We start from the raw sequence: 9,129 nt of genomic DNA, 5'->3' as shown, positions 1-9,129 counted from the left end.
CTAATGCAAATACATTGAAAAATAACACTGACTTGTTAATTATTCCTTTAAGGTAGTTGTCTGGCATGTTATGCAAGGAACAAAACCAGACAACAAGATTTTCCTTAGGCAAAATGACAACCATTTTCCAGTGTGTGTTGCAGTGGAGACCAATATGGGTTATTGTAGTATTATACATTATTTAAATTCATTTGTTTAGTTTTACTTACCCATTCAGGTAGGCTCCTAAGTAGACATCGCGTTTTGAATTCTGCATCCAGTTCTTCATGTAACTTTCTGATTTAAATTGCGATTACCCAGATCTCTGGATGGACTGTGGCTCGAGGAATCCATACACATCGGAATTCCCCGCTCGCATAATTCTCTTAGTCATATGCCTATTGTTGTTAACACAAAGTTAATTATGTATGAATTAAAAACAATAACTTAAGTAATTAACAATAATCTAAATTGACTTATAGAATCCACAACTGTATAACAGAGATGCTAAGACATTGACCACTGTGTGCAATTTCAAACAGATCTTCGTGCTTTATGTACAACGAGAAGTCTTGATTAAACACCCCGAACACGGTAGAATCCCACATAACCTGGAAAGGCTTCAAAAAAAGTTGTGGGATGGTAAATGTCATCAAATATAGGGGATCATTGACCTGATGATTCGGCTATCTAAAGGTTTTGCGAGTCCCACAGCTCCCTATTGTTGGATTGAGTGGCCTCAGAATAATTAAGAAGGGGGGTTGAATTAATTATTAACGAACCTTTACTAATTAAAAAATTACTCTTCTAAGGCTTTTACTAAGTTGTTAAGAGAATAAGGAGTAGAAGAGAAACTTAACAGAAAGTAAAAGTGGAAATTAAAATGCACAGTGGAAAGTAAAAGAGTAGGGAAGAAGGAGACAAACACACATGAGTTTTTATACTGGTTCGGCAACAACCCGTGCCTACATCCAGTCCCCAAGCGACCTGCGGTCCTTGAGATTTCTTTCAACCTTGTAAAAATCCTTTTACAAGCAAAGATCCACAAGGGATGTATCCTCCCTTGTTCTCTTTGAAACCCTAGTGGATGTACCCTCCACTAGAACTGATCCACAAGAGATGTACCCTCTCTTGTTCTCAGTCAAACCCAAGTAGATGTACCCTCTACTTGTACCACAAAGGATGTACCCTCCAATGTGTTAAGACAAAGATCTCAGGCGGTTAAACCTTTGATACTTTGTGAATGGGGATACAAAAGAATTCTCAGGCGGTTAGTCCTTTGAACACTTTTGTATAATGGAATGGGGAGAATCAAAAGAATTCTGAGACTGTGTCATTTTGAATTCTTTGACAAGGGAGAAGGGAGACACAAAAGAATTCAAGCGGTTAGTCCTTTGTTCTTTTGGAAAAGGGAGAAGAAAGACACAAAAAGAATTCAGGCGGTTAGTCCTTGGCGAATTCTTTTTGGCAAAGAGAGAAGAGATGAAAAGAATGAATAGCACAAGTTCTCAAGGTTCAGAAAACCAAAAAACTTTGGAAAGCTTTTGGCACAAAGAAGAAGAAGAAGTTCAAAGAGATTCAAGGCTTGTAAAGGATTGTATAAGATTGATTGGAAAAGTATTAGAAAGATTGATTGAATGAATGAATAAAAATACAAAACAAAGTCTTGCTTTTATAAACTCTTCATGTCTGGTCAAGAGGATCATTTTGAAGAGTTATAACTTTTAGAAAATCTTAAAACCAATTTGAAAAAGTAAAAAATCATTTGAAGAGTTACATCTTTTGATTTACTCAGAAACAATCACTGGTAATCGATTACCAAATCAGTGTAATCGATTACACAAAGCTTTTATGTGAAAGGATGTGACTCTTCACTTTTGAATTTGAATTTCAACGTTCAAAGGCACTGGTAATCGATTACCAAAACATTGTAATCGATTACAACTTTTTGAAATTAATTGAAACGTTGTAAATTCAATTTGAAAACTTTTTCAAATCCATTTTGCTACTGGTAATCGATTACCAGAGAGTAAAAAACTCTTTGGTAAACATGTTTTGAGAAAAATCCATGTGCTACTCAGTTTTCGAAAAAACCTTTTCATACTTATCTTGATTAAGCTTTTTCTTGATTCTTGAATAGCCTTTTCTTGTTTCTTGAATCTTGAGTCTTGAATCTTGATCTCTTAAATCTTGATTCTTGATTCTTGATTCTTGAATTCAACTTTCCTCTTGAATCTTGAAGTGTTCTTGATTCTATCTTGAACATCTTTAACTCATTCTTTGATTGACCTTTGAGCTTTTTGTCATCACCTTTGTCATCATCTTTTGTTATCATCTTTGTTATCATGAAAACATCTTTGAATCACTTTTGATTCACCATGAAGCTTTGCTTCTACAATCTCCCCCTTTTTGATGATGACAACTTTTGAAATCAAGAAACACACACACACTTTTTCCTAGTCGATCACTCACATAAATTCTCCCCCTTTGTTTTTGAATTTATGCCTATCTTAAAATTAAGTTGATTACTCATGTGAATTCTTGATTTAATCTCATTTCTCTCCCCTTTGGCATCAACAAAAAGCCAAAGTGCGTATCAAATTCAAATATAACTTAAACACCCATACAACATTCATGGAACAACTATCAACCAAATTATGAAGCAAGAACCATGAAGCAACAATCATAAATAGATTAACTATAAAATCCATATAGTCAAATAGCAAACTTAATATTTGTTCAAACATATCATGCAAATAAGGAAATAGTAACTTGTTCAAATACCATAATAATATAGCCAAAATACAAGGCTGAAAATCAAAGTACTAATAATATTAAAATAGAAATCTAAGATGATGGTGGCGGCGGTGGTGGAAGATCGAAGCTTGAACGAATGTAAGACACATCTTCCTCAACCTTTGTCATTCTTGACTCCATTTCATTGAAGCACATATCCACTTGCAATTCCAAAGTGTCAAACCTCTCACCAACAAAGGTTTGAAGACCATCAAACCTTTCCAAAATCTTCAAAAGAAGAGATGAATCTTCTCCATCATGTCCTTCTTCACCAACATTTCTAGCACCTTTCTTCACCCAAGAGCCATCATGCTCCTTTATATAACCAAAGGATGCTATGACTAAAATGCCTATAAGGAATGATCTCTTGATTGGAACATAGGGTTCAAAATCAAGAGGGATGTTGAAGTATTGAAGGAAAAGGGTAACAAGATGAGGATAAGGCAATGGGGCATTCAATCACAATGCCTTATGCATGCAATATCTAACAAGATGTGCCCAATCAATTTGTAAACCTTTATGAAAGGCCCACATGACAATGAGATCTTCTTCAAAAACCTGAGCAAGGTTTGAAGATCTCGGAAGCAAGATGCGAACAATAAGGTAATGGAGGATGCGACTTTCAAAAGCCAATGAACCGGCAAGAAGCCTTCTAGTCATATCCGCTTGATTGGTACAAACCAATCGGCGGGCATCATGTACAGAGAAATCAAACTTCCAATCGTCAATTAGTGCGCCTTCAAATGGTACACCTTCGCTTGGCAATTGGGTTAAATCATAGAATAGGGACTGGTCAATGACCATTTTAGTCCCATAAACCTCAGACATTAAGGTACCTTCATGGATTTCTAGATTAGAATAAAAATCTTTGACTAGTTCAGAATAAACAGGTAATTTCAGAGACATGAAAGGAATAAGATTGGAGTTTTCAAATGCTTGAAGGCATTCTAAACTCTCATTTGAGAAGAAATCCATATCTATGAATTTTGGGTCTATAATGGAATGAGAGGAAAAGAGGTTTGTGTACCGTATATGCTGTTCCTCTAATGAGAACAATGATCCAGAGGGAATGGAGGAAGGAATTGGGGTTTCTTGTGATCTGAATGTCGTTGACTCCGACTCAAAGTGCCTTTCTGCTTCTTCGATGGTTCCTCCATTTGAGGAGTTTTTTCGAGATTTCAATCGGTTCAAATGAAAGAGATTAAAAAAAGATGAAGTTTAGGCTTTATGGGGAGTGATTTGGACAAGAATTGAGTGAGATATGGCTGGAAGAAAAATTAGGGGCGAGGGTTTTCGAGAGAGAGGTTTGTTGCAGATTTCAGAATTTGAAATCTGAATATATAGATGCAGGGACGCGTTGTAATCGATTACGCAAATATGGTAATCGATTACCAGAGAGCAACATTGCCAGAAATAACTACTTGTAATCGATTACACTATTATGGTAATCGATTACCAGAGGTTATTTTAGCCAGAAAATAAAAACAAAAGGCTTTCTAGGAGAGAAGAAGTTTTGAGTTACTATCAAAATACTTTTTCATAAGAAATATATTCAAAAATACTTTATGAATAGTTCTCAATCATGTAATTCACATATCATATTATGCACGAACATTAAAACATGTAAATAATCAATTTTATCAAAACAATCAACACAGGTATGAAGAGTATTGATGTTATTGAAATAAATGAATGGATATTTCATGCAAATAAGATGAAATCAATCAAGAACATATACTCATGATTTCAAACAATAAAAAAACAAACAAATACAAAATTATTAGTCATCATAATCAAATTGTTTGAATAAAAATTTCAACTTTAAGAGAAATTTTAATAAGATAATGGTTTTGATATTACCTTTTTCATGATTGAAGTGTCTAGATCTTCAAAGATGAGGATCATGCTTTTTCTCCTTGTTTTTCATCCTTGAGAGATGTTCTCGTCACTTTCATAATCTTTGGTTAGAAGATTAATCACCTTTTATGAACCATCGGATGAATCATTGTCATCCCATGCAATATATGCTTTCTTAGTTCTTCTTTCATCAAATCTTCTCTTTTCACTTTTTTCCGACCATTCTTCATTTGAAGGATAGTTGGCCTTGATGTGACCAATTTGGTTGCATTTGTAACACCTAAGGACTTGAGAATCATCTTGTGATTTTCTTCCATTATTGAAATTCTGACGCCTGTCAATTCTTCTTTTCTTGATGAATTTCTTAACAAAGAAGGAAAAATCTTCTTCATCATCTAAATCTTCTTCTTCGTTTTCTTCTTGTATTGAAGATGCGGCTTTAAGGGCTATGCTTCTCTTCTTTTTGTCATTTTCTTCATTTTGATTGAGGCGTTGAAGTTCCATGTCGTGTTCCTGCAATTTACCAAATAAAGTGGCAAGAGACATGGAAGAAAGGTCTTTACTTTCAGAAATAACAGTTACCTTGGGCTGCCATTCCCTATTTAAACATCTTAAGACTTTATTAATTAAATCCTCATTAGGAAAGATTTTTCCTAAAGATGCAAGATGGTTTACTATATGTGTAAATCTTTTTTGCAAACTATGGATATTTTCATTTGGGTTCATCCTAAATAATTCATATTCATGGGTAAGGGTATTTATTCTAGACCTTTTTACATATGTGGTTCCTTCATGGGTTAAATGGAGAGTATCCCACATATCCTTGGCATTAGTAAAATTTGACACTCTAAAGTACTCATCTATTCTAGGGCTAAAGTGACGATGTTTTTGGCTTTGAGATCGTACCAGATTTTTCTCCTATCTTCTTCTATTCACTTATCTCTAGGTTTTTGGGTTGTAGTGCTTGTGCTTACATCTACTGTAGTGGGTATGTGCGGTCCTAATTCTATTGCTTCCCAAATATTTAGATCTATGGCTTCAATGAATATCTGCATGCGGGTTTTCCAATAATGGTAACCCTCACCATTGAAAATTAGTGGTCTGTGAATGGAATTTCCTTAAGGAAACAAAGGATTTGAGGAGGCCATGAATCTTGAAGTGGTTAGAATTTCTACAAGATACTTGCTCTGATACCACTTGTTGGATCGAGTGGCCTCAGAATAATTAAGAAGGGGGGGGGGGGTTGAATTAATTATTAACGAACCTTTACTAATTAAAAAATTACTCTTCTAAGGCTTTTACTAAGTTGTTAAGAGAATAAGGAGTAGGAAAGAAACTTAACAGAAAGTAAAAGCAGAAATTAAAATGCACAGCGAAAAGTAAAAGAGTAGGGAAGAAGGAGACAAACACACAGGAGTTTTTATACTGGTTCGGCAACAACCCGTGCCTACATCCAGTCCCCAAGCGACCTGCGGTCCTTGAGATTTCTTTCAACCTTGTAAAAATCCTTTTACAAGCAAAGATCCACAAGGGATGTACCCTCCCTTGTTCTCTTTGAAACCCTAGTAGATGTACCCTCCACTAGAACTGATCCACAAGAGATGTACCCTCTCTTGTTCTCAGTCAAACCCAAGTAGATGTACCCTCTACTTGTACCACAAATGATGTACCCTCCAATGTGTTAAGACAAAAATTTCAGGCGGTTAAACCTTTAATACTTTATGAATGGGGATACAAAAGAATTCTCAGGCGGTTAGTCCTTTGAACACTTTTGTATAAGGGAATAGGAAGAATCAAAAGAATCCTCAAACTGTGTTGTTTTGAATTCTTTGATAAGGGAGAAGGGAGACACAAAAGAATTCAGGCGGTTAGTCCTTTGTTCTTTAGGAAAAGGGAGAAGAGAGACACAAAAAGAATTCAGGCGGTTAGTCCTTGGCGAATTCTTTTTGGCAAAGAGAGAAGAGATGAAAAGAATGAATAACACAAGTTTTCAAGGTTCAGAAAACCAGAAAACTTTGGAAAGCTTTTGGCACAAAGAAGAAGAAGAAGTTCAAAGAGATTCAAGGCTTGTAAAGGATTGTATAAGATTGATTGGAAAAGTATTAGAAAGATTGATTGAATGAATGAATAAAAATACAAAACAAAGTCTTGCTTTTATAAACTCTTCATGTCTGGTCAAGAGGATCATTTTGAAGAGTTATAACTTTTAGAAAATCTTAAAACCAATTTGAAAAAGTCAAAAACCATTTGAAGAGTTACATCTTTTGATTTACTCAGAAACAATCACTGGTAATCGATTACCAAATCAGTGTAATCGATTACACAAAGCTTTTATGTGAAAGGATATGACTCTTCACTTTTGAATTTGAATTTCAACGTTCAAAGGCACTGATAATCGATTACCAAAACATTGTAATCGATTACAACTTTTTGAAATTAATTGGAACGTTGTAAATTCAATTTGAAAACTTTTTCAAATCCATTTTGCTACTGGTAATCGATTACAATAATCTGGTAATCGATTACCAGAGAGTAAAAAACTCTTTGGTAAACATGTTTTGAGAAAAATCCATGTGCTACTCAGTTTTTGAAAAAACCTTTTCATACTTATCTTGATTAGGCTTTTTCTTGATTCTTGAATAGCCTTTCTTCATTCTTGAATTCAACTTTCCTCTTGAATCTTGAAGTGTTCTTGATTCTATCTTGAACATCTTGAACTCATTCTTTAATTGACCTTTGAGCTTTTTGTCATCACCTTTGTCATCATCTTTTGTTATCATCTTTGTTATCATCAAATCATCTTTGAATCACTTTTGATTCACCATGAAGCTTTGCTTCTACGGCTGTTTATCCAACAGAGTTAATTAACATTAGGCAATTACAGTGAACAATTGAATTGAAAAAAGAAGCATTTAATGACAACAAAATACCTGTTCTGATAAACGCTTCATGAGATGTGTCGACCAAGCAAGAAAGGTGTTAAGTGCATGTCCCACTAAGTTAACCTCGTCAGTGGGTACAGGAACGGGATCATCTGTATCTTTAACCTCCTCAGCACCGACTTTCACTTGATCATGCAACAAATGGATGTTGTCAGTGGTTGTGGATCCCTCATAAACTCTTCCTAAGGCAACCATGCAGGGAGGATTTTCTTCGATGTACAACCCGTATTTGTCTAAGTCACCCGTGTCTGGATCGTTCCCTAAGGGATTAACACAACTTTCCTTTGTGCTGACACGAGCAGCTGAGGCTAAACAAAAAACAGAGAAAGGTGTTTCAAACCTCCGGGCTTCTAATCTACTCCTGGTATTGAGACACCAATTGCTTCAAATGCAGGTTACTAGCTAGGAACTACGATTAGCAACAACGTAACAATGTGCTTTAAACATAAACATGTATATATAAGCAGTAGTAACAACATGCTTTACCTGGAGTTCCTATAATCAAACAGCTTCCACAACAAGGCCAATTAGCAGTAGTAAATGATAACCTAAAAATAAAAAGCATATGCCAATTAGCCATGGGCCATACTGCCACAACAATTATATGTATCACATTTTGCACAAAAAAAACCCTTTGAGAGTTAATGAGTAACGACATTAGAAGAACTCAACTTATGCTTAACCAAAGTATGTGAAACTACTTGTTGGCTATTAAAAGTGTTACTTATTCATGTGATAGGAAAAGAGAGTTGTAAGAGGATAATTAGTTCATTACTATTACTACATTCCTTGACACTTGATCTGTTTTAAGTTCCCAATAGTTGAGCATACTACTCTATTGAGCATTATTATTACTCTCTTGGACCAAGCTCTTCTTCCTCCACCACCACCATTTGTGAAAATTAATGTGGGTGCAACTTGCATCAATTCTTATAACTTATGCAACACTAATATGCCACGTCCAGCAAGCCATACTACATTTGTCACTTGGTGATATATTGCAGGCTTAGGTTTCAAACACATGCTGGACATCTTTAGAACTTCAATACCAGAATAATTAGGAGAAAGTAGAACTGTTAAAGAAGAATATATAGACTATGGTTGGCAATGGGAGTTGATAACATATGGTTGTGTACATATTAGCCTTTGCGGCATAGGAGAGAGGAAATGGTGGAGATATATACCACTGTAATGGTGAAACCTGTGCCTCCAGAATGCAGACCCTGCTGTTGGTAGCTATTGTAAGGGGACGACTATTGTTAGATACATGGCTCAAAGGGGGGGGGGTAGCCAATTACTATTCAAAGAGGGGGGGGGGGGGCTATTGTTAGATACATGGCACAAAGGGGGGTAGCCAATTGCTGTTCAAATTTCAGCAATTGGCTAGTTAGAATTACAGACTCAAAAGTCCACAAAAGTATCAATAGTCGGTTAGTTACAATAGTGGACTGCACATAAGAACATGACCAATATAATAGAAGCTAGGTTTTAGACTTGGAATAGGAATTTGGGAGTAGGGGCAATAGTAGACAAGGTTTGGGTAGGGTACTAATTA

Source organism: Glycine soja, chromosome 1, assembly GCF_004193775.1.
Source record: "Glycine soja cultivar W05 chromosome 1, ASM419377v2, whole genome shotgun sequence".
Taxonomy (NCBI): domain Eukaryota; kingdom Viridiplantae; phylum Streptophyta; class Magnoliopsida; order Fabales; family Fabaceae; genus Glycine; species Glycine soja.
The sequence above is the reverse complement of the archived record's forward strand: the minus strand, read 5'-3'. Positions refer to the sequence as shown.